Consider the following 26,148-nt stretch of genomic DNA (forward strand, 5'->3'; position numbering starts at 1 on the left):
GATGCCTACATCCCAGCCACTTTGGATCCAGCTTCCTGATAACACGTCACTGGAGGAGATGGATGACAGCTCAAGTGGTTGGCCTCTGCTACTCACAGGGAAGTCCAGGATGGAGTGCCTGGCTCCTGGCCTTGGCCTGGCCTGGCTCTGGCTGTTGCAGGCATTCGGGGAACAAATTACAGATAGAAGATCCATCTCTCTCTCTTTGTTGTTCCACCTTAAAGGTAGATGAGAAAAAATAAACCCTTAAAAAATAAGGCCGGCACCGCAGCTCAATAGGCTAATCCTCCACCTTGCGCTGGCACACCGGGTTCTAGTCCCAGTTGGGGCGCCGGATTCTGTCCCTGTTGCCCCTCTTCCAGGCCAGCTCTCTGCTATGGCCAGGGAGTGCAGTGGAGGATGGCCCAAGTGCTTGGGCCCTGCACCCCATGGGAGACCAGGAGAAGCACCTGGCTCCTGGCTTCGGATCAGTGTGGTGCGCCGGTCGCAGCGCGCAGGCCACGGTGGCCATTGGAGGGTGAACCAACGGCAAAGGAAGACCTTCCTCTCTGTCTCTTTGTCTCACTGTTCACTCTGCCTGTCAAAAAATAAAAATTAAAAAATTAAAAAATAATATAAAAAATAAAATAAAATTTAAGAATAAATGGAGAATAATGTGTCAGAAAGGGATGAAAGCAGCTAGGGTAATCAGGGTATGCCTATGAAGTGTTAATGAATTTGGACTTTTGTCCTTTGAGCATTGTTAATCTATAAGAAAATGTTCAACTCAAATACATATATCATAAATGTGTGTGTGTGTGTTAGAAAAATAATTTGGACAAGAACCTGAAGGAACAAAGTCAATCTGGAGTCCAAAAGACAAATCAGAAGGCTGTTGGACTAGTGCAGCAGAAAATCATTGGTCATAATTCAGCCAGTGGCAACTGGGATACTAAAAGACAGATTGGTGAGATTGTTAGGAGTCTGGCTTTTGGGCCACTATTATTTGTTTTAAATTAGACCTGAGGAAAACAGATTCTTTTTATTTGGGTAGCAAGATGAATAAACGAAGAATGGCAAATTTCAGAAAGTTGTATGAATTACTGAGTTCATTTTGGGAGCCTATTAAATTTTATGTACTAACAATAGGTTTTGTGTGTTCAGTGTTGACATTATAAATTTAAGAATCCTTAATGTACCTGAAGATATGGGATTAAATGTTAAATAATGGAGTTTTGAGTAAAGTTAGAAGAGAGAAGGCTTGAGAGAGATTCCTGGGGGAGCACTGATGTCTGAGACTGAACAGCTGAGAGGTGGAGGAGTCACAGGAGACAAGGGACATTAGTGTCTTGGAGGAAAGAGGGTTTTGAAAGAAAGACATTTCAAAAAGGCAATTTCTGTCCAATTTTTGAAGGCTTTATCGTGGGGAGGTTCTATAATCTCTTTGGATGTCCAATTTAATTCTTGTCAGCTTACCATGCGAAAATTCTTACTGCAGCACTCCATCTAAGTCTGTGGGTACAAAGATAAGACAATGTTCCTGCTCTCAATGAGTGTGCAATCTAGTGAGAAATATGGATGCATGTCATTACCACACAACACAATATTACAGTAATTGCTGTTGCACAGGGTTGTAGTTTGAAACAAAAGGGAGGCACTATTGACTTTTGTTGGGGATGGGTCATATGATGCTACGTAGTCAGAGAAAAGCTGTAAGTTAATAGCAAAGTACTTTTGTCCTTTATCCTTAAGAGTTTTAATTATGTTTTTTTTATGATTTTCATAATGTTGGTAAATGCAAAATTTCTGATGAATTAATTCACTAATTTCTTTTAAAATGTTATTTTAAAAATCACAATATTTTATGACTTATTTTTTTAAAATGCATTGTGACAATGTTTAGTTAAAAGCATTTCAAAATTTATTCGATGGGTGGAGCCAAGATGGCAGAATAGTGAGACACGCACTGATAGTCAGAGAAAAGATAGTTTAATAAAAGTGGAGTTACTGTAGTTCCAGGGAAAGGCTTGGGAAAAAAAATTGCAGAGGAAACTCTTCCGGATCTAGTGGATGTGACATGGAGGACCTATAGGGAGAGCAAGGATGCCCACCGCTTGAGAGCCCAGCTACAGAGTCTATGCACCAGCGCTGGAAGGGGAAGTGAGGCAAAACCTCAGTAGCCTGAGACATTGGCGGGGAAACGGCAGAAAGAGCCTAGAGGGAACAAGGCTTGAAGCCCTGCTGGGGAAAGTTCACCAGGCTAACTAGAGGAGAGAAAAAAACAAATAAATAAAAGGGACTGGCATGGACACGAGCCTCTCTCTACTCACCTTACAAAGGCAAACAAGACAAAGAGCAGGTGCCATTTTGGACATATGTAAAGTGGCTTCCGCCCTCAGCCAAGCAGAAAAACCTGACTCTGGTGGAATGAATTAACAGGAGGTTAGGACCTAGTGAAGGTGTGGAGCTAATGAACTGAGACTGTGAAAATCTGAGGGTGGGTGAAAGAACTCACGGAGTATACAAACTCAGTAGCCTTGGCAACCTGGTGGGAGACTGCAGAGAAATTTCAGATCACACTGAGGGCTGCATAGACCCTTTTTGTGGTCCTTGGGGCAGAGCAGACAAATATTATACCCACAGGGGCCAGATTTCATATATTGACTACCCTCAATTTGGCTCAGCTGTGTGGAATTACTTTCCTTCTGAGTTAAAAAAAAAAAAAAAGAGAGAGAGAGAGAGAGAGAACAACCTGGGTGAGTCACCTTTGGCATACCCTTAACCCTGAAGAACCAAACAGAGCTCTCTGGCCACACTCATCACAGCCTCTAAGGATTCATCAAAAGCAGACAGACCATTTAATCTAGAGTCATAGAGAAAATAGAGTCAATGAGAAAAACCACTACAGCAAAGAAACCAAAGAATTTCTCCATAATGCCAAGCAACAAATGCAGAAACCAAGGAAACAAGAAAAAGGAAGACACTATGACGCCCCCAAATAGACAAGACACCCCAATTCAAGATTATGAAGATGATGAGATGGAAGAAATGCAAGAAATGGATCTCAAAAAATTGATAAGAACTGCTAAGATCAATCCCATTCACAATAGCTACAAAAACAAATACCTTGGAATAAACTTAACCAAGGATGTTAAAGATCTCTACGATGAAAAGTACAAAACCTTAAAGAAAGAAATAGAAGAGGATACCAAAAAATGGAAAAATCTTCCATGCTCATGGATTGGAAGAATCAATATCATCAAAATGTCCAACTCCCCAAGCAATTTATAGATTCAATGCGATACCAATCAAGATACTAAAGACATTCTTCTCAGATCTGGAAAAAATGATGCTGAAATTCATATGGAGACACAGGAGACCTCGAATAGCTAAAGCAATTTTGTACAACAAAAACAAAGCTGGAGGCATCACAATACCAGATTTCAGGACATACTACAGGGCAGTTGTTATCAAAACAGCATGGTACTGATAGACAAACAGATGAATAGACCAATGGAACAGCATACAGACACCAGAAATCAACCCAAACATCTACAGCCAACTTATATTTGATTAAGGATCTAAAACCAATTCCTGGAGCAAGGACAGTCTATTCAATAAATGGTGCTGGGAAAACTGGATTTCCACGTGCAGAAGCATGAAGCAAGACCCCTACCTTACACCTTACATAAAAATCCACTCAACATTGATTAAAGACCTAAATCTACGACCTGACACCATCAAGTTACTAGAGAACATTGGAGAAACCATGTACAATATTGGCACCAGCAAAGACTTCTTAAAAAGACCCCAGAGGCAAAGGCAGTCAAAGCCAAAATTAACTATTGGGATTGCATCCAATTGAGAAGTTTCTGTACTGCAAAAGAAACAGTCAGGAAAGTGAAGAGGCAACCAACAGAATGGGAAAAAATATTTGCAAACTATGCAACAGATAAAGGGTTAATAACCAGAATCTACAAAGAGATCAAGAAACTCCACAAGATCAAAACAAACAACCCACTTAAGAGATGGGCCAAGGACCTCAATAGATGTATTTCAAAAGAGGAAATCCATGGCTAGTGCCGTGGCTCAATAGGCTAATCCTCCGCCTTGTGGCGCTGGCACACTGGGTTCTAGTCCCGGTCGGGGCGCCAGATTCTGTCCCGGTTGCCCCTCTTCCAGGCCAGCTCTCTGCTATGGCCTGGGAGTGCAGTGGAGGATGTCCCAAGTGCTTGGGCCCTGTACCCCATGGGAGACCAGGATAAGTACCTGGCTCCTGCCATTGGATCAGTGCGGTGCCCTGGCCGCAGCGCACTGGCCGTGGCGGCCATTGGAGGGTGAACCAACGGCAAAGGAAGACCTTTCTCTCTGTCTCTCTCTCTCACTGTCCCCTCTGCCTGTCAAAAAAAAAAAGAGGATATCCAAATGGCCAACACACACATAAAAAATGTTCAAGATCACTAGCAATCAGGGAAATGCAAATCAAAACCACAATGAGGTTTCACTTCACCCAGGTTAGAATGGCTCATATGCAGAAATCTACCAACAACAGATGCTGGAGAGGATGTGGGGAAAAAGGGACACTAACCCACTGTTGGTGGGAATGCAAATGGTTAAGCCACTATGGAAGTCAGTCTGGAGATTCCTCAGAAGCCTGAATTTAACCCTACCATACAACCCAGCCATCCCACTCCTTGGAATTTACCCAAAGGAAATTAAATTGGCAAACAAAAAAGCTGTCTGCACCTTAAAGTTTATTGAAGTTCAATTCACAATAGCTAAGACCTGGAATCAACCTAAATGCCCATCAACAGTAGACTGGATAAAGAAATTATGGGACATGTACTCTATAGAATACTATACAGCAGTCAAAAACAATGAAATCTGCTCATGTGCAACAAAATGGAGGAATCTGGAAAATATTATGCTGAGTGAACTAAGCCAGTCCCAAAGGGTCAAATATCATATGTTTTCCCTGAGCAGTGACAACTAATAAAGCACCAAACAGGAAACCTGTTGAAGTGAAATGGACACTATGAGAAACAGTGACTTGATCAGCCCTTGCCCTGACTGTTGATGAACAACTTAATACTTTATCCCTCTTAGTATTTTTTTGTTTGTTTTACTTAATACTATTGGTTGAACTCTGCGATTAATACACAATTATTCTTAAGTGTTGAAACTTAACTGAAAAGTGATCCCTGTTAAATATAAGAGTGGGAATAAGAGAGGGAAGAGATGTACAGTTTGGGACATGCTCAATCGGACTTGCCCCAAATGGTTAGTTAGAAACATGCCAGGGGATTCCAATTCAATCCCATCAAGGTGGCATGTACCAATGCCATCTCACTAGTCCAAGTGATCAATTTCTGTTCACAATTGATCATAATGATAGGACTAAGAGTCAAAGGGATCACATAAACAAGACTAGTGTCTGCAAATACTAGCTGATAGAATCAAAAGGGAGAGAACAATCCAACTCGGGAAGCGGGATACACAGCAGACTCATAGAATGGTGGATGTCCTAAACAGCACTTTGGCATCAGAATCAGCCCTTAAGGCATTCCGATCTGGCTGAAAAGCCCAAGAGAGTATTTCAGGCATGGAAAGCAAAGACACTCTGCCAAAAAAAAAAAAAAAAATAGCTGACCTAAATGAAAGATCTCTGCGAGTGAGATCCCAGTGGAAAGAACAGGTCATCAAAGAAGGAAGTACCTTTCTCTGAAGGGAGGAGAGATTCCACTTTGACTATGACCTTGTCTAAATATGATCAGAGTCGGCAAACTCAAAAGGCCTCCATAGCCTTGGCAACTCATGACAAGAGCGTAGGGTGATTACTGTTGCTATAAACAACAGTGTCAATTGGTTAAGTCAACAACAGGAGTCACTGTGCACTTACGCCTCATGTAGGATCTCTGTCCTTAATGTGCTATACATTGTGATTTAATGCTATAACTAGTACTCAAACAGTATTTTACACTTTGTTTTTCTATGTGGGTGCAAACTGTTGAAATCTTTACTTAATATATGCTAAACTGATCTTCTGTATATAAAGATGATTGAAAATGAATCTTGATGTGAATGGAAGGGGAAAGGGAGTGGAAGAGGGGAGGGTTGCAGGTTGGAGGGAAATTATGGGGGGGAAAAGCCATTGTAATCCATAAGCTGTACTTTGGAAATTTAAATTCATTAAATAAAAGTTAAAAAAAAAAAAACAAAATTTATTCGATGGACCATCAAATAATGTAACTATTTGTACAATAAAAAGCATTTATCAAACAGTACACAACTCTATAAAGAAAATCTGTAAAACATTTAGACATTACACAAACAACTAAACAAATGAGCTATCATCCTTATGGACAGGAGAATTCAAATAATAACTTCTCTATGGTCTCTCTAAGTGGAACTATAAAGTCAATACAATGTGAATCAAATAGCAAAGAGACTTCTCATGGGATTTGATGGGATAATTCTAAACTTCACACGGGAAGAGGGAAGTATCAAGAACAGACAAACTTTCCTTAAAATCTTATTATAAAGCTACAGTTTTTGTGGCCCTCACTCAGAGAAAAAGAAGTAGGCCTGAAGCCCATAAGCAGATCCATTTTCAAAAATTGCTGTGCTAATTTATCTACTTATCCAATGTGTCTTCCAAGAGCCATGCCTGTGCGGTAGGCAGTTTTCTGGGTGCTGGGATTCTAGCAGGAAAACAAACAGATGAAACCCCTTTTTGTCAACATGGTGATGCTGATGTAGGGTACAAAAACAATAAAATAAGCAAGACACAAGTATGGCATCCTGGCACAGGGATTAAGACTTAGCATGCCATATCAAGGCGCTGGTTCAAGTTCTGGATCCACACTTGAGAAGGCAGCAGAAGAGAGACCAAGCGCTTGGGTCCCTGCATCTATGTGGGAGACCTGGATGAGTTCCTAGCTTCTGGTTTCAGCCTGGACCAGCCCTGAGTGTTGCAGGCATTTTGGAGAGTGAACCAGTGGATGGAAGATCTCTCTCATTCTGTTGTTCCCTGCCTCTCTGTCACAATGCCTTTCAAATAATAAATAAATAAATATTTAATTAAAAGGGAAAATTTTTTCTTAAGATGAATCAATTAGATAAGCACATACACTTTCAAGAAACATTAAGAAAGATGGATAAATATTAAAGCAGGAAGAGAGACTGAAAAAGTTTGAGGAAGTGTTGAATTTGAAATATAAAATCATCATCTATGTTCACACAGAAAAAAAAAAGGAGAAGTTCTGAAGGTGGTGAGGAAGCAAGCACATTGCCAGCTGAGGGAACAGCACTCCAGAGCAAGGTCAAGTACTCTGACGTAAGGTGCACCTGAGGCAGACGTCCCTCTTGTTCAGTGCAGAAACCGCAACTCAATTAAATGAACTGGGACCACCGCTTACACTTATGGGGGAAAAGAAGAACTTGGATTTATACCTAATCCAATACACAAAAACTAATTCCTAGTAGATTACAGATTTAAATTTGAATGGTAAAACTTTACCATTTCAAAAGGGAAATATTTTAAAGTGTGTATGATAAGAAAATGCTTTTTAACATGAACCAAAAATAAAGATTCAAATAACTTAAACTAAGAACATGTGTGGACGGATGTTTGGCACAACAGTTAAGATGCTTCATGGAAAGCCCACACTAGTCCTGCCTGCTGCAGGTGTCTCGGGAGTAAACTAATGGATGGAAAATATCTCTGTGTCTGTCTGCCTGACTTTGTCTGTCTCTACCTCTCTGACTTTCAAATAAAACTTGTACAGGTGTCAAAGCAGACTTTTTAAAAATCAAAGAAAAAACTAAGAGTTCATCAAAATTCACCCTAAATAGAACAAAGAAATATATTAAATTTCACAGATGATTAATAATTTTTAGGTATAAAGAACTTCAACAATATAGTTACAGAAAGTCGTAATCTAACATAAAATAGACATTGCACAAAAAGGGAAAAGTTTATGTCAATAAACTAAGAAAAATTGATCAAACTTAGTGATCACAGCAACCATTTGAAAATGTGTATTACTTCGGATTCTAGTTTCCATTCAACAGATTGATACTTTTTTAAAAGGCATTCATGAGGGGCCAGTGCTGTGGTGCAGTGGGTTAAAGCCCTGGCTTGAAGCACGGTCATCCCATATGGGTGCTGGTTCTAGTCCCAGCTGTTCCTCTTCTGATCCAACTCTCTGCTATGGTCTAGGATAGCAGTAGAAGATGGCCCAAGTCCTTGGGCCCCTGCACCTGCGTGGGAGACCCAGAGGAAGCTCCTGACTCCTGGCTTCAGATCGGCACAGCTCCGGCCGTTGCGGCCGTCTGGGGAGTGAATCATCGGATGGAAGACCTCTCTCTCTGTTTCTACTTCTCTCTGTAATGTAACTTTGTCTTTCAAATAAATAAAATAAATCTTTAAATAAAAGGCATTTATGAAAATGCAGAACAATAACAACTCATACATCTATGGGGGAGCACAGATTAGGATGCTCCCTTTTGGTAACTTCAACTGAAGTTAAAAAATAGTACTTAGACCAAGTCTTTTAAATCAATGAAAGATAAATAAAAATTATAAAATTTCAACATGATAAAATGAGTTACATTCCTTTTATCTTTATACTATTATATATTTTTCACTGGGGGAATCACTAAAATTAATTTAGATGACCAATAACATAAGATAGTTAAAATTACTGAGTGAAGGAAGTATTTTTTCCTCTTTTTTTTTCTTTTCTCATTTGTGGGTGAGAGATGCACAGAGAATAGAAGGGATGTGGCTGTTACTCTATGTCTAATAAGGAGACAAACGACAACAAAAATACTCACACCCATCTCGACTCCATGATTTTTTTTTAGAATATTTAATAAAAATGTAAGGGCTGTTGCTGTGTCATAGCAGGTTAAGCTGCCTACTGCAATGCTGGCATCTCATATGGACACCAGTTTGATTCCTTGGCTGTTGTGGCCATTTGGAGAGTGAACCTGCAGATGGAAGATCTCTTGCTCTCTGTCTCTCCCTTTCTCTCTGTAACTCTGCCTTTCTAATAAAATAAATAAATCTTTTTTAAAAAATTAAATGCTGGGGGCCAGAGTTGTGGCGTGGCAGGTAAAGCTGCTACCTGTGTTGCTTATCTTCCCATATGGGTACTGGTTCCTGTCTAGGCTGCTCCACTTCCAATCCAGCTTCCTGCTAATGTGCCTGTGAGAGTAGCAGAAGATGGCCTGAGTCCTTGAGACCCTGTCACCCATGTGGGAAAATCTGAAGAATATCCTGCCTCCGGGCTTCAGCCTGCCCAGCCCTGTCTATTGTGGCCATTTGGGGAATGAACCTGTAGATGGAAGATCATTGTCTCTTTCTCAAATAAATAAAATCTTTTTCAAAAATTGTGTATGTTTACAGCATCTTATTATCACATGCTGGGTATGGTAACTAAAAAGAAAAAAAAAAGAGCATGAAAAGTCTCAGAAGGCTCCTTGGGTCTTTTTTGAATTACATTGCAGCAAACTGAAATTTATGCTTTTTTCCCCAAAAGTGACTCACTGTCTCCTCAATAAACACAACTATTTTGAAAAAATTACCTATCTATTTATTTTCATTTTATTTGAAAGGTAGGAAGAAAGAGAGACAGAGAGGATTTCCATCTGCTGGTTCACTTCCCAAATGCCTGCAACAGCCAGAGCTGGGTAAGGTTAAAGCCAGCAGCTCTGAATTCCACTTGGTTCTCCCATGTGGATGACAAGGACTCAAGTACGTGAGCCACCTCCTACTGCCTATCAGGGTGTGCATTAGCAGGAAGCTGGAATCAGAAGTGGAGTTAGGAGTTGAACCTCAGCACTAAACTATGCTACAACGGTCTCTTTTACCTAACAAAAAGGAAATAAAGAGTCCACATGTTTCTTTGGTACTTAAATATACCCCACTCCCAGAGAGAATGGTTAGTGAACTAGAACAAAGTGAGGGAGAAATTAAATCCATTTCCAAAATCATTATTCACCAAAACTAACATTTAATGAGCTGATTAAATGATTAATGTTTAGTTTTAAAAGCCAACAATATGAAGTCAAATATGAACATAAATTAACTTACTTAGTATTCATAAATGTTTGCTATACTGTCTTCATATAGAGAAAACACACACACAATTAATTTAGCATGTAACATCCTCTTAGTGTCATATCTTGACTTGATTTACAAGAAACTGTCCTGGCTCTGAAATCCTAAATATATCATTCACTCTGTCCACAAAAGTCTTTGGGTCCCATTCTCACTATTGGTAACCTCCTTAAAAGAGTCCTTTCGGCCGGTGTGGTGGCTCACTTGGCTAATCCTCCGCTTGTGGTGCCAATACCCCGGGTTCTAGTCCTGGTTGGGGCGCCAGTTCTGTCCCAGTTGCCCCTCTTCCAGTCCAGCTCTCTGCTGTGTCCCAGGAAGGCAGTGGAGGATGGCCCAAGTGCTTGGGCCCTGCACCCGCATGGGAGACCAGGAGGAAGCACCTGGCTCCTGGCTTCGGATCAGCGCAGCGCATCGGCTGTAGCAGCCATTTGGGGGGTGAACCAACAGAAGGAAGACCTTTCTCTCTCTCTGTCTCTCTCTCACTGTCTAACTCTGCCTGTCAAAAAAAAAAAAAAAAGACTAAAATCCAAAACGCAGATTAACAAATGGCGGTGAGCATGTGGACAAAGGGGAACACTTATATGCTGTTCGTGGGAATGTAAATCAGTGCAGCCAGTGGAAGACAGTGTGGAATTTCTTAAAAAAAAAAAAAAAAAGAGAACAGTCCTTTCTAGTTATAAACACTTCTTCAATAACTAGTCTAAAAACCCTGGTTTTTCATATCAAAAGTATCTGTGCCTTGGTTGGTTCACTCTATTTCCATCACATTTTTTTCCTTAAAAGTTCACATCACAGACCAAGAAAATATCTAAATGTTTAGTGTTTTGAATTATTACCATTTATCTGTATCAACTACTCAAGCCTACTACCCCTTCAAGGCACTACTCCTAATTGTTACTAGTGGTGAGATAGCAGGCAAGTTAATTAATCCCTTTAAGCCAGATTACTTATAAATGAAATAGTGTGTGGAATCTAAGTATGTTGTAGGGATTAAGTGAGATTATATTTGCAAAGGGCATAATTATGACATTTCCAAACACATAAAAGATTCTCATAATTATCACTTATGATTATTAGTTCTTTTGACTTATCAAAGCAAATGAAAGCCTGATGTGGATTTCCTGCTTAATTCTCACACACTTGCTGCTTCTCTTATCTCTTTATAATACTCTGTTCCTCTGCCTATTCCTTGAATGATACCACTCTCCAATACTCCATGTGAATTCCAATCTGATGGTTTACCCAATGGTTATGATGCACTGTCCTGGTAAAGGGACACTAATTTTTAAATTATAAACAAAATCCACAGAAACAAATTAATGATAGCCAGGGAAGTCAATATATTGGCGGGTCTTGCATTACACTATTCCAGTTATTTTTTCTGTAATAGGATTTATAGTTTTTCAAAGTAATCCTTAGTAACCATGTCTTCATGGAAAAAAAAAAAAAACAATGACTGCATTATGTGTGATTTTTGGCTCTTTCAAAAAGAAAACTTTTAAAATAAATCTATCTGCAGTAAGCTCTAGTTTGTTACAACTCCCATTCTCAATCAGATCTTTTAGATGTGAAAGAAATGGCAACTTCTATTTTAAGACTCCAAATCCCAGCAACAGGTTCCTTTCAAGAATAAAATCCATTCCATTTTCTTCTGAGTAGAAAGCAGTTAGAATCTGTCAATCAAGGCACAACCCTTCCACAAAGGGAAAGCCTTCCAGAGGGCACAGCCACTGGTTGATGGAAGTCAAATGAAAAGGTGGGTCTCTTGGTCCCCTCTCATAACCTGCTCTTTTCCTTATATGCTGTGGGGTCACGAAGGTAGAAATACGGCCTGCACAGCAATTTGCTGACTGTGACACAATACCATGATACCACGTGTCCCCACATTTTCACTGCCACCTGGCAATAATAGCTGCAGGTCACTGTCTTTTCCCCTGCTGTTCTGTCCTGTTTGTTGCACTTTGCTGCTCACTTCCAACCAATCCTGCTTGAGATGTCAATCCAATTCACTTCCTCTTTTTTTTTTTTTTTTTTTTTTTGCCAAGAGGTGTCTGGTATTCCATGTTTAAAAAAGAGCCTGCAAGGCCAGCTCTGCGGCTCACTAGGCTAATCCTCCGCCTTGCGGCGCCGGCACACTGGGTTCTAGTCCCAGTCAGGGCACCAGATTCTGTCCCGGTTGCTCCTCTTCCAGGCCAGCTCTCTGCTATGGCCCGGGAGTGCAGTGGAGGATGGCCCAAGTACTTGGGCCCTGCACCCCATGGGAGACCAGGAGAAACACCTGGCTCCTGCCTTCAGATCAGCGTGATGTGCCGGCCGCAGCATGCCGGCTGCAGCGGCCATTGGAGGGTGAACCAACGGCAAAGGAAGACCTTTCTCTCTGTCTCTCTGTCTGTCTCACTGTCCACTCTGCCTGTCAAAAAAAAAAAAAAAAAAAAAAGAGCCAGTAAGTTAATTGAGGGTGTGATGACCAAGTGTCTAGCATTTCTCCAGCCTCTTCTGACCTCTCCTAGCTCTAGCACCAGTGTTCTTAGCAGTGTTTCCAGCTCCTGTTCCATAGCCTAACTCCCCAAAACAAATTATTTTAATGTCTCTCATTACCCTTGGACCAGCATCAACTCTGGGTCAAAACATCCCAAACAACTTCTGAAATATAAATGACTTTTATTTCATTCTTTGTGAACATACACTGTGATTAACAACTTTTCTCTAAGAGTTCAACTAATGTAGATGAGTGAGAAAGGGGCTCATGAGTAGCATAGAACCTTTTGTTACATCTTCCTTTTAGTACTCACAGTAAATCCTTCTTTCAAAACACACCCTCATTCTTCAAAAACATTCTACTACAAATATTTGCACATGCAAACACATGTACTATATATACACAATGTATATAGGAATTCACTTTGATGTACCCCCAGGGGCTGGAGTATCCGTGTATATGTGAAGAAAAACACTCACTGCACACATACATGCACACACACATATACACACAATACAAAAGCATGCACATACACACATGTACATACACATTAGAGAGATTCAAAAATTCATGGAAAATGAAACCAAAAGAGAATTTTCAATGAAATTTTTGAAGCTGTGTGTGTGTGTGAATGTATAAAATAGGAAAAACAAGATACACATGACATAAACAATATAGAATACTAGTCCACGTCTAGCAATTAGAATGGATTAATTGTCAGTTTCCAGTTTCTCCAATTTTATTCTCTATCTCAAGACTCTATGTTCACCATGATCCAGCCAAGGGCAACAATTACTTACTACAGAGAAATACATTGCTCTCAATTGAATCACTTTAGATTAAAGTAAATTTTTAAAAAAGAGTCATAAAGCTTTGTTAGTGAAGCAAACTAAAGTTATCTTCAGAAATAAACTTTCTAGATCCATAAAGACAAAGACAGGCATGAAAGTCGGAGTGTGCTCTCTTCTGAATACCATTGCACATTGTACTTCAGCCTCCAATCCTTCATTCTAAGGTGGTTTTCTACCCCTCAAAAACATAATCTCTAATTATGAGCTGAATATCTGCTAAAACATTAATCTAGATGCACAGGTATCAAGGCAATTTCAAAATGCAAAGCACTTATTTCCTACTGTTCAAATTTTTCATAAGAACCAGCAAAGTGTCTTCTTTGTCTGACATATGATGAATTCTGGCTGCCAAAGTTCATAGAACTGTTTTCTCAATCACCTTTCAATTGAAGGAAAAAGAAAAAGATGACATAGAAAATTTACCCAAAGAAGCTCTGAATTCTGATTTAGTAGCCACAGAAGGGAAGGGAGGGGGTTATTTGAGTTGGAAGCATTTTCTACCAAACACTTCAGCAACTTTATTAAGAAAATTAAAAGGATAATTGAAATTATAAAGCAAGCATAATATTATAACATCATAGACCACACTGTTTAGTTTACAGAGTAGGGGAGCCTTATAAGTGTAAAAATACACTATTCTTCAGAGGCCCCTATCTAGTCTCTTCTTCAAATAGTCTACAAAGTGTATACTCAGTTGGAATACAAACTCTTCATCTTCAAACAGCCCTGCATTTGTTGAGATGATACTATGAGGGAATGAAAGACTAGTGTGCAATGCCACCAGAGGTGCTTCTCCAAGTATTTTAAGTTTCCTTCCATGATCCCAAGCATTGCAGCCATTGCCACAGATACCCTTCCTCTTCTCTCTACAGGTAAGAAATACTGCCAAGGTCAACACTGACAGGAAAGGGAGGGAATAGCTTTATAACATAATCCTCTTCCTTCCTTACCTGAACACATCTAATTTAGCCTAAGAATACATTTGTCTGTGAGTGAATTCTGAGGATTTGAAAATTTTATTTTTATACAGTTACTCCAGTTTTCCTAGTGTTTTTTCAGGTGTCAAATTATACCAATAATCTTAGTATTAGATCATGTTTCCACCAATTGGTGTAATGGCAGATTTGAAATTATTCTGACCACTTACCTAAAAACAAAGCATTTATTTAAACAGGGTTTGCTTTACAAATAAATCTAAGTTTTATTTTAAGGTTTAATCAACCAGTTATAATTTATAACCTAATTTATTAGCAACTTTATTTTCTTGCCTGGTAGGAACACTTACAAGGATTATTTTCAAGTAGTATTATCATGTAATTCAAAAAATCCTACAAGTCATACTTCATCTAAATTTATTAAGTGGAATAAGTAAAGTTCCTACAAGTGAACTCAATGTGAGCCAGAAACTGTTATTCAAAAAAGAAAATAGGAGCCAACATTGTGGCATAGTGGGTAAAGCTGCTGCCTTTGATGCCAACGTCCCATATGGGCATTAGTTTGAGACCCAGCTGCTCTACATCTGATCCAGCTCCCTGCTAATGCACCTAGGAAAGCAGTGGTTGATGTCCCAGGGGCTTGGGCCCCTGCACCCACGTGAGTGATCTGGAAGAAGCTCTTGACTTCCAGTGGTGGCCTGACCCATCTCCAGCCTTTGTGGTCATTTGGGGAGTGAATCAGCAGATGGAAGATCTCTCTTTCTGTGTCTGTCTCTTCCTCTCTCTAGAATTTCAAATAAATCAATGAATATAAAAAAACAGAAATCAAAAAAATTCGAAGAAAAATGAGACAAATATTACCTCTATCCCAACAAAATTTATAATCGGAACACCCAGAGAATATGAAATAACATACAAGCAAATGGTGAAGGAGTTAAGAGGGGAGAAAGAGATTGTGAGAGATTTCTGACTGGAGTAAAGAAGGGAAACTTCAATAGAAAACAGATTTTTAAGCTCAGAATTGAGGGCTGAAGGAGGAGCATGACAAATGAAAGGAGAGATGGGAGGTACATCAGATAAGGCAACTACACAGGAAAATGAATGGAATGGCAAAGGCTCAATGGTAGAAAGGGATTTGCAGTCAACGGTGGATTTTGTGATTTATCTGAAGGACTGGATATGAGTAGGTGTGAAACCTATGAAGATTGCTCTCAGACTGATTCACCAAAGATCTTGAACGCTGTGTTGAAAGGGTGAGAAATGGCATCCTCCAGCTTTAGGAGATTCAATCCAATATTCTCATAGAGAATGGTTGAAGAGAGAGGCATAGAGAGGACCTAGAGGTCTATTAGGACAATGACCCAGGCAACACTTAATGAGTAAAAAAGTGAAAGATGAGCTGGAATGAGGACTGAGACCACAAAGAAGGATTAAACGGAAGTATCAAGATATTTCACCTTAAAGAAAATCTACTACTTTATAGAATATTTATTAGCAAACACATTTGGTCAAGATTCCTAATGTGCCGAATCATTGATGATAGAATATAACCATGAGAATCTTAGAGAAAGTAGTCCTACAAACAAATATTCATTTTCTTTTTCAAACTGAATATAGATATTAAGAATGTATATAGATTAGTACATACAGATAAAATTATACATATACACTTATCATTTCTAAATTCTTTTCAAAGAGTTATAGATCTAAAAATAGTGTGTCAAATCAGTAAGGCTAGACAGCAGTACAGAACTACATACACATAGATTTAGCCTAACACACAATAATAATTTTTGAAAACAGAGAAGCAGTTTTAAGCTGGGTCATTAGGATGGAAATTTAGAAGGAGATGGCAAGCACTACATAATATAATCATGACTAGAATATTTGTAAGTGAGTAACAATATCACCAGACCAAACACTATGATTGGATTTAATGACAGTGAAGCAATGTCTGTACTAAAGTTGAATAAAATGGGATTTTTGCCTGACAGAAAAGAGACTATTTTCAAATAATTTCAATTTAGTTGGTACCTGAAAGAAAAAACAATCTCAAGTACAGCAGGAACTTATTGTAACGCAACAATTGGGTTCTATGACTCAGGTAACAAATATTTGGGTACTTGAAAAGTGAACACTAATTTCTAGTACAAAAAACCAGGGTCATCACAGAGTTTCTCATTGCCTCTCAAGCAAACAAACATCTATTCAATTTCAAAATTACATTCAATTTCTCAGTTTCTTTAATGACTCAGAGTTTACTATGTTCACCAAAAAACAGAAAAAAAAATAACAAAATGTTGGTAAGTCTATCATCATAGTTAAAACTGCTTCCAGTGCTGTATTTATAAAATGACTGAATTCCACTGAAACAATATTGACTTCCAACTGAGCTATTTTTTAATGGAAATCCAAGGTCACATATAAACTCTCCAATGGGAAGTCATTGAGACATAAAATTAGTTGCTGTTGCAGACTTTATTGTTTACAGACTAGAATCCAGCTTACTCACAAGCAAACAGTAAACAAGCCATTTCATCAGTTTAGTTGAAGTATATGTGAGGATGACAGAGTTGAGAAGGGATTCTGAGAAGATCCTTTGAAGGATAAGGCACAGTGCTTGGCAAATACCAAACGCTGAACATCTACTATTGAATTCATGCGTTGTGTGGCATCAGGAAATAAAAACACCATACATTTGCATTTTACACTTTAAAAGATTTATTTATTTACTCTTTGAAAGTGAGTGACAGAGAGATAAGGAAAGATATAAAGAGAGAGAAGTCTTCTGTCACTAGTTAATTATCCAAACAGCTGTAATGGTAGGGAACTCCATCTGTGTCTCCCATGTGCCTGGCAGGTCCCCAGTACTCAAGCCATTATCTACTGCTTTCCTGGGCACAATAGCAGGAAGCTGGATCAGAATAAGAGCAGCTGGGATTCGAACTGAAATTCTGTAAGGAAACGTTGACAATCCAAGTGGCAGCTTCATGAGCTATGCTATAACACCAGTCCACTGCATTTTACATTTTTAAAAGTAGAATTTTTCCTAAGTTGCCTAAACATTTTCCCCTAAGGTTTGCATAGAAGACATCTTATCCAAATAAACTAGAAAAGCTACTATTTCTTGAGGCTAATCCTTTTGCTAACAACCCATGTGCTAATAACCCCTTTGCTAACTACAATGCCAATCCATTGTACAAACTTGAAGTTAGGTGTTATTTCTGTTTTATAGATGAGGAAAATGATCCTGAGAGAAGTTATTTTCTTTTTTTAAAAGATTTATTTAAAATTCAGTTACACAGAGAGAGGAGAGACAGAGGCAGAGAGAGAGAGAGACAGAGAGAGGTCTTCCATCCGATGGTTCATTCCCCAGATGGCCGCAATGGCCTGAGCTGTGCCGAGCCAAAGCCAGGAGCCAGGAGCTTCTTCCAGGTCTCCCACACAGTTGCAGGGGGCCAAGGACTTGGGCCATCTTCTATTGCTTTCTCAGGCCACAGCAGAGAGCTGGATTGGAAGTGGAGCAGCCAGGACTAGAACCAGTGCCCATATGGGATGCTGGCACTTCAGGCCAGGGCATTAACCCGCTACGCCACAGCGCCGGCCGGAGAAGTTATTTTCTTCAAGTCCAAAGGTAAATAGGATAAATAAGCCTGACCAGAAATCACTTTAGTTGGAAGAAAATAGTAGTCTGAGCATTTTAAAATTCCCAACAAGAAGCTCTTTTACTTTTATAACTATCTATAAGGTCACATCGTATACAAACAGTGACAATTCGGATTTCTCCTTTCCAACTTGAATTCCCTTTGTTTCCTTCTCTTGCTTAATTGCTGTAGCTACGATTGCCATACTATGAATACTATGAATGAAAATGGTGGAAGTGGGCATCATTCTTGCTCTGTATCTTAGAGAAAAAGCCTCTATTTTTCCTCATTCATTATGACGCTAGCTGCTGGCCTGTTATTTATGGTTTTTACTACGTTGAGTTTTGTTACTTCTGTAACTGATTTGTTAAGTTTATCAGGAAGGGATGTTGAATCTTATCAAATGCCCTTTCTGCATCTATTTAGATGGTTATATGTTTTTTCTTCATTCTATTGATGCAGTGTATCACATTTACTGATTTGTGCAATGTTGAACCATCCTTGCAGCCCTAAAGCGAATCCTGCTTTATCATGGTGAATAATCTTTTAATGCGTCACTAAACCAGTTTGCTATGATTTTGTTGAGTTTTATTGGATATTGGCTTTCTTTTATTGTTATATGTGTGTTGTGTTTTGATATCAGAGTAATGCTAACCTGGAAAAGTGAGTTTGGAGAAATTTCCTTCTATTTTTTTGGAATAAATAAGAAAAATTAATATTAGTTCTTTAAATGTTTGATAGAATTTGGCAGTGTCAATTCTGAGTCTTTTAGGTGGGAGACTTTTATTATTGATTTAATCTCATCACTCATTATTGGTCTGCTCAAGTATTCTATTTTTTTTAAAAGATTTATTTATTTATTTGAAAGTCAGAGTTACACAAAGAGAGAGAGAGAAAGAGAGAAATAAAGAGAGCTAAAGAAAGAGGTCTTCCATCCGCTGGTTCACTCCCCAGTGTGCCGCAAAAGCCAGAGCTGAGCTGATCCGAAGCAAGGAGCCAACAGCAGCTTCCTGGTCTCCCATGTGGGTACAGGGGCCCAAGGACTTGGGCCATCTTCATTACTTTCCCAAGCCATAGCAGGGAGCTGGATCAGAAGTGGAGCAGCCAGAACTCGAACAGGCACCCATATGAGATGCCGGCACTGCAGCCAGCAGCTTTACCACCCCACGCCACAGCGTCAGCCCCAAGTATTCTATTTCTTTATGATTTAATTTTGGTAGGTAGCATGTGTGCAGGATGTGTCAATTTCTTCTAGTTTACTGTATCTGCTGGTGCATAGTTCATTACAATCTCTCATGATCTTTTGTATTTTGGTTACTTCAATTGTACTTTCTTTTTCTGCATGATTTTATTTCTCAGTCTTCTTTTTTCCTTCATGAGTTTTGCTAAAGGTTTGTCAATTTTATTTCTTTTTGAAGAACCATCTCATCTTTTTGTTGACTTTGTGTTATAGTTTTAGTGTCTGTTTCATTTATTTCTACTCTAATTTTTGTTATTTCTTTCCTTCTATCAATTATGATTTACTCTTATTTTTCTGTGTACCTGAGACACAGCAACAGGCAGTTTATTTTAGATCATTCTGCTTTTTTGATGTAGGCTTTGATTGTCATAAATTTTCTTCTTAGTTGTTGCTTTTGCTATATCACATAGGTTTTGGTTTCCCTCTTCTTTTGTTTCAAAAAATTTTTAAGCTTCTTTTTTTTTTTTTTTTTTATTTGACAGCAGAGTTAGACAGTGAGAGAGAGAGACAGAGGGAAAGGTCTTCCTTCTGCTGATTTAGCCCCCAAATGGCTGCTATGGCCAGAGCTGTGCCGATCTGAAGCCAGGAGCCAGATGTTTCCCCCTGGTGTCCCACACAGGTGCAGGGGCCTAAGCACTTGGGCCATCCTCCACTGCCTTCCTGGGCCACAGCAGAGAGCTGGACTGGAAGATGAGCAACCCGGACAGAACTGGTGCCCGTATGGGATGCTGGCGCCGCAGGCGGAGGATTAACCAAGTAAGCCACGGCGTTGGCCCCAAGCTTCTTTTTAAATTTCTTCCTTGTTCCACTGGTTGTTCTGATATAACTTATTTAATTCCAGTGTATTTGCAGTTTCTAAAGTTTTTCTTGTTATTGATTTCTGGTTTTATATCATTATGTCCAGAAAAGCTATTCAACATGATTCCAGATTGTTAAAATTTACTGAGACTTGTTTGTTTTGTGATATACCATATGATCTATCCTGGAAAAATGGTCCATGTGCTATTGAGAAAATGTGTATTTTGCACATGTTGGATATCATATCCTAGATGTCTGCAGGGGTCCAATTTGTTCAGAGTGCAATTTAACTCCACCTCTTCGTTTGTGATTTTCTGTCTGGATGATCGAGGCATTGCTGAAAGTGTGGCTAATATTGTATTGACATCTATCCCTTTATGTCCATTGTTATTTGTTTTATATATTTAGGTGCTGTGATATTGGATGCATACATATATACAAATGTTATTTCCTCTTGTTAAATTGACCCCTCTATCATTATACAATTCTTTTCTGTTTTCTCTTTTTAATGCTTTGGATATAAATTTGACTGTATCTGAAGTAAGTATGACTACTCTTGCTTTTCTTTGATTTGTTTTGGATTTCATTTGCATGAAATATCTCACTCTATCCCCTCACTATCAGCCTGTGGATGCACTTAGAGGTGAAGAGAGTTTCTTGGAAGGTACATATAGCTGGGTGTTATTTTTTTGGCCATTCAGTCATTCCATGTCTTGTAATCGCATAATTTAATTCATGCACAACTGAGGTAATTATTAAGCTCAGATCTTACTACTGCCATTTAACTCTGTTGTTCTATGTGTACTGTTGTTTCACTTTCAAATCTGTAGGTATGAAAAAATAGATGAAAAGATAGGAAAATTAAAGATTAATCCTAGAGAATACAGATCTAATTAATAGAAATCCTAAAAAAAAATTCTGAGAACATTTACATAAAAAGTTGTTGGCCAGTGCCACGGCTCACTAGGCTAATCCTCCGCCTTGTGGCGCCGGCACACCAGGTTCTAGTCCCGGTTGGGGCGCCAGATTCTGTTCCGATTGCTCCTCTTCCAGTCCAGCTCCCTGCTGTGGCCCTGGAGTGCAGTGGAGGACGGTCCAAGTGCTTGGGCCCTGCACCCGAATGGGAGACCAGGAGGAAGCCCCTGGCTCCTGGCTTCAGATTGGCGTAGTACGCCAGCCATAGTGCCTATTTGGGGGGTGAACCAAGGGAAGGAAGACCTTTCTCTCTGTCTCTCTCTCACTGTCTATAACTCTCTCTTTCTCTCTCTCTCACTGTCTAACTCTGCCTGTCAAAAAAATTAAAAAAAAAAAAGTACAGTTTGCAATCTGTTCCTTAGGGTGAATCCAAAAAACTTTTCCCTTATAAAGCAGAACATAAACTGTAAGTCAAGATAGATCTGATTCTTCCTGCTGACTCATTTACACGAATGAAATAAAACATTAAAATCCATAAGAAAGATAAAAATTTCAGCTAATGAGGCCATTTGTGCAAATTCATTAGCACGAACACTTCCAATTGAGTAACAGAAGTGTTACAAGGCAACCTTAAGAGTATAAAGTAACACACAGGATCTTAGGCTTCTCTTCGAAGGTGGAGAAAACCCTTGGGGATGAAGAGCTGGGGAGTTAGAAAAGTAACTGGCCTAGATAAGAGCTACTGCTTCTATTTTATGAGGTTGCATAAATGGAAACTCAGTTAAGGAAAGTAAAGTTTGAGACTAATTATTTTTGAAACATTATCATTGTGTTATAAAACAAATGATCACACACGTCTCTCCATTACCAGCACTAGAAGATGCCCTGCTCCAACCTGCCAGATCACTGCATTTCATTGGTGACCCTTTAGACACCTGTAGACTCCGTGATGACTGCTGCAGTCCTTGTACCTGGAGGCTAGCACAGATCTGTTCTTACAACGGTGGTGAGGTGCTGCAACTCACAGGACCCAGCCTTCCTTACAAGGGTCCAACAGGAGCACTTACCACAATGTTGGCATTTCTTCATTTGGTGTATTCTCCATGTACTTTGTGTTCAGAAAGGATTAAGAACTAGGCAATCTCACTCATTGTTGCACCCTAAACTATGAATGGATTATTTTACACATTTTCTCAGGTGTGTGAATACTGACAGAATCAGTGGGATTCTTCACTTTGCAGACCAGCAAATTCAGTGGAGATTCAAATACTAGCTTTGGGTCTGCTAGTAACAAAGTAAGAAGTAGATCGCAGGTCTGCTCTCTTGCTTATTACTTATTCTAAAGTTTAAAACAGAATTCATTAGCCCACATTGAAGGACCAGTTACTTATGATTCTAAGCTACTTTTACAAATGTCTCCCGCACTGCTCTTCTGAAGATGGGGAAAAGATGTGCTTATTGTTCAGACACATCTAGCACACTCTCACTTCTGTCTCCGATGCCTCCATTACTGTCAGCAATCCCCTGCCACTGTCTTAACCCCAAACGTACCATCATTCCAGTGCAGTTTAAATCCATCACATACAACTACTAAAATAAAATGACATCAAATCAAAATACTGGAGAACTTCCCATTACCTAGCACTGTAAGAGATAAGAGGATAAATAAAAAATGGGTTTTCTGAAACACCTACCCTTACACACTGATGCTAGGAATGCAAATTAGTGTTTGGCTTTGGAGGGAAGGGATATAGCAATGTTTCTCCAGATTAAAAAGACTTGTTCCCTCTTTTTGAAATATTAATATCCCTATTTTCAAGAAAAATAGTACATATGTATATGTATATAATATATACATATGAAGTACATGTGGCAAAGTGTTAAAATTGTTAAATTTTAGTGAAATAAGCCATTCCTGAAAAAACAAATATAATGTTTTCCTTGGTTTGTGGTGACTAATTTCCAGAGTACAAAAAAAAAGTAATGCATTTTAGTGAAACTGACATTTTGAGATTTGATTATTGTTTATAGCCCTGTCTATACTCTTGAGGAACAGTGGTTTTTCTACTTATTGTTTTTAAATTCTTTTACCAAATACTTCTTACTTTTAATTTAAAAGGTAGATTTAGAGAGGGAGAAGCAGAGAGAGAAAAATCTTCCATCTGCTGGTTCACTCCTCAAATGGCCACAACAGCTAAGGCTGAGCCAGATGGAAGCCAGGAGCATCTATCTTCTGTAGCATCTTCTGGGTCTCCCACATGGACACAGGGGCCCAAGGATCTGGGGCATCCTCTGACGCTTTCCCAAGCACATTAGCAGGAGCTGGATAAGAAGTGGAGCAGCTGAGTCTTGAATGGGATGCCAGCAGTGCAAGCGGTAGCCTTACCTGCTCAGCCACAATACCGGCCCCTATTTACTGCCTGTTGAATTCTTTATGTAGTGGAGGGTTAAGCTTGTGATTAAAGTAAATTGTAAGTATGTTACTGTAAAAATTAAAATAAAAAATAGGAATGGAAGAAGGAGGGAGTGTGGGAGCGAGGGAGGGAGGGTAGGGCAGGAAGTATCATTATGCTCTTAAAATTGTATATACGAAATACATAAAATTTATTCCCCTTCCATAAATACAAAAAATTTCAATAATAAATTCATAGGAAAATGTCCTTCCTATGAATAATAAATTCATAGTAAAATGTCCTCCTTCCATATATACAAAATATTTTTTAACTTTTATTTAATAAATATAAATTTCCCAAGTACAGCTTTTGGATTACAGTGGCTTTTTCCTCCCATAACCTCCCTCCTACTTGCAACCCTCCTATCTCCCATTCCCTCTCCCTCTCTCATCCCATTCACATCAAGATTCATTTTCAATTGTTTTTATATACAGATCAATTTAGTGTATACTAAGTAAAGATTTCAACAGTTCACCCCCACTCAGAGACACAAAGTATAAAGTACTGTTTGAGTACAAGTTATACCATTAATTCACATAGTACAACACGTTAAGGACAGAGATCCTACATGGGGAGTAACTGCACAGTGACTCCTGTTGTTGATTTAACAATTGACACTCTTGTTTATGGCGTCAGTAATCACCCAAGGCTCTTGTCATGAGTTGCCAAGGCTATGGAAGCCTTTTGAATTAGCCAACTCCAATCTTATTTAGACAAGGTCATAGTCAACTTGGAAGTTCTCTCCTCCCTTGACAGAAAGGTACCTCCTTCTTTGATGACCTGTTCTTTCCACTGGGATCTCACTCACAGGGATCTTTCATTTAGGTCATTTAAAAAAAATGACCTAAATACAAAATATTTTAATAATAAATTCATAGGAAAATGTACTTGTTCCTTCTGACAAAGTAATTCTACTTCCAGTAACATCATAAAGAAGTTCTCCTATCCTTATGTGTATATATATGTATTTATTTGACAGGTAGTTATAGACAGTGAGAGAAAGACACAGAAGTCTTCCTTCCGTTGGTTCACTCCCCAAATGGCCACTACGGCAGATGCTTCCTTCTGGTCTCCCATGGGGGTGCAGGCACCCATGCACTTGGGCCATCTTCCACTGCCCTCCCAGGCCACAACAGAGGGCTGGACTGGAAGAGGAGCAACTGGGACTAGAACCCAGTGCCCATATGGGATGCCGGCGCCACAGGCAGAAGATTAGCCAAATGAGCCACAGCACTGGCCCTCCTATTTTTATGTATGTTAATGATGATTGCTGTAGTTTCTTTAAGTGTCCAAATTTGATAAAATAAATATCCATCTAAGGGACACTGGGTATATAAATTATGTTACATTTATATAGACAATGTTTTAATTGTGGAGGTGATGAGCTAATTTTCTAGAAGCTAAGATGGGAAAAATTTAAATATAAGTGAAAACAAAGAGCAAAATACTTTAAAAATCCAAATATTGGCCAGTGCTGCAGCTCACTTGGCTAATCCTCTGCCTATGGCACTGGCACCCAGGGTTCTAGTCCCGGTCGGGGCGCTGGATTCTGTCCCAGTTGCTCCTCTTCCAGTCCAGCTCTCTGCTGTGTCCCAGGAAGGCAGTGGAAGATGGCCCAAGTGCTTGGGCGCCTGCACCCCATGGGAGACCAGGAGGAAGCACCTGGCTCCTGGCTTCGGATCTGCGCAGTGCACCTGCTGCAGTGGCTATTTGGGGGGTGAACCAACAGAAGGAAGACCTTTCCCTCTGTCTCTCACTGTCTAACTCTGCCTGTCAAAATATAAATCCAAATATTTACAAATAAAAATTGGAAAATAAATCATTTCTACCCATATTCCTACTCCCTAGAGATAATTGGTCTATACCTGTGCTTTCTCAAACATACTTTATAAGTTTAATGTATGTAAAAGTGTTTATAAATATTTATATATAATTTTAAGCAAATGGAGTCATTGATGCAGATCCGAAGCCAGGAGCCAGGTGCTTCCTCCTGGTCTCCCATGGGGTGCAGGGCCCAAGCACTTGGGCCATCTTCCACTGCCTTCCCGGGCCACAGCAGAGAGCTGGACTGGAAGAGGGGCAACCGGGACAGAATCCGGCGCCCCGACCGGGACTAGAACTCGGGGTGCCGGTGCCGCAGGCAGAGGATTAGCCTAGTGAGCCGCGGCGCTGGCCAATATTTGGATTTTTAAACTACACACAGCTATATACTCATATTTGCTTATTTACTGAAATATCAGACGTTTGAGGCCAGCATTGGGGCACAGTGGATTAAGCTACCACTTGCTACTCTGTCATCCAGTCCTTTCAGAGCACCAGTTTGAGTAGCAGCTGCTCTGCTTCCCATCTAGATTCCTGTTAGTGTGCCCCTCTTCCAGGCCAGCTCTCTGCTGTGGCCAGGGAGTGCAGTGGAGGATGGCCCAAGTACTTGGGCCCTGCACCCCATGGGAGAGCAGGAGAAGCACCTGGCTCCTGCCATCGGATCAGCGCGGTGTGCCGGCTGCAGCATGCCAACCGTGGCGGCCATTGGAGGGTGAACCAACGGCAAAAGGAAGACTTTTCTCTCTGTCTCTCTCTCTCTCACTGTCCACTCTGCCTGTCAAAAAAAAAAAAAAAAAAAAAAAAGAAAAGAAAAGAAAGAAAGAAAGAAAGAAAAAAGAAAGCAGTGGAATCAGTGGAAGATGGCGCAAGTACTCGGGTCTCTAATACCCAAGAAAGAGTAGCTGCC

At 39.7% G+C, this 26,148-nt stretch overlaps 1 protein-coding gene across 7 annotated transcripts in view; it reads right to left on the reverse strand.

Annotated features, from left to right (window-relative positions):
- ZNF385D (zinc finger protein 385D) overlaps positions 1-26,148 on the reverse strand; it is a 1,082,242-nt gene that overhangs the window by 183,945 nt on the left and 872,149 nt on the right. The gene's annotated exons all lie outside the window — the stretch shown is intronic.

This window comes from Oryctolagus cuniculus, chromosome 4, assembly GCF_051225735.1.
Source record: "Oryctolagus cuniculus isolate XC-2025 breed Fujian yellow rabbit chromosome 4, ASM5122573v1, whole genome shotgun sequence".
Classification (NCBI taxonomy): Eukaryota; Metazoa; Chordata; class Mammalia; order Lagomorpha; family Leporidae; genus Oryctolagus; species Oryctolagus cuniculus.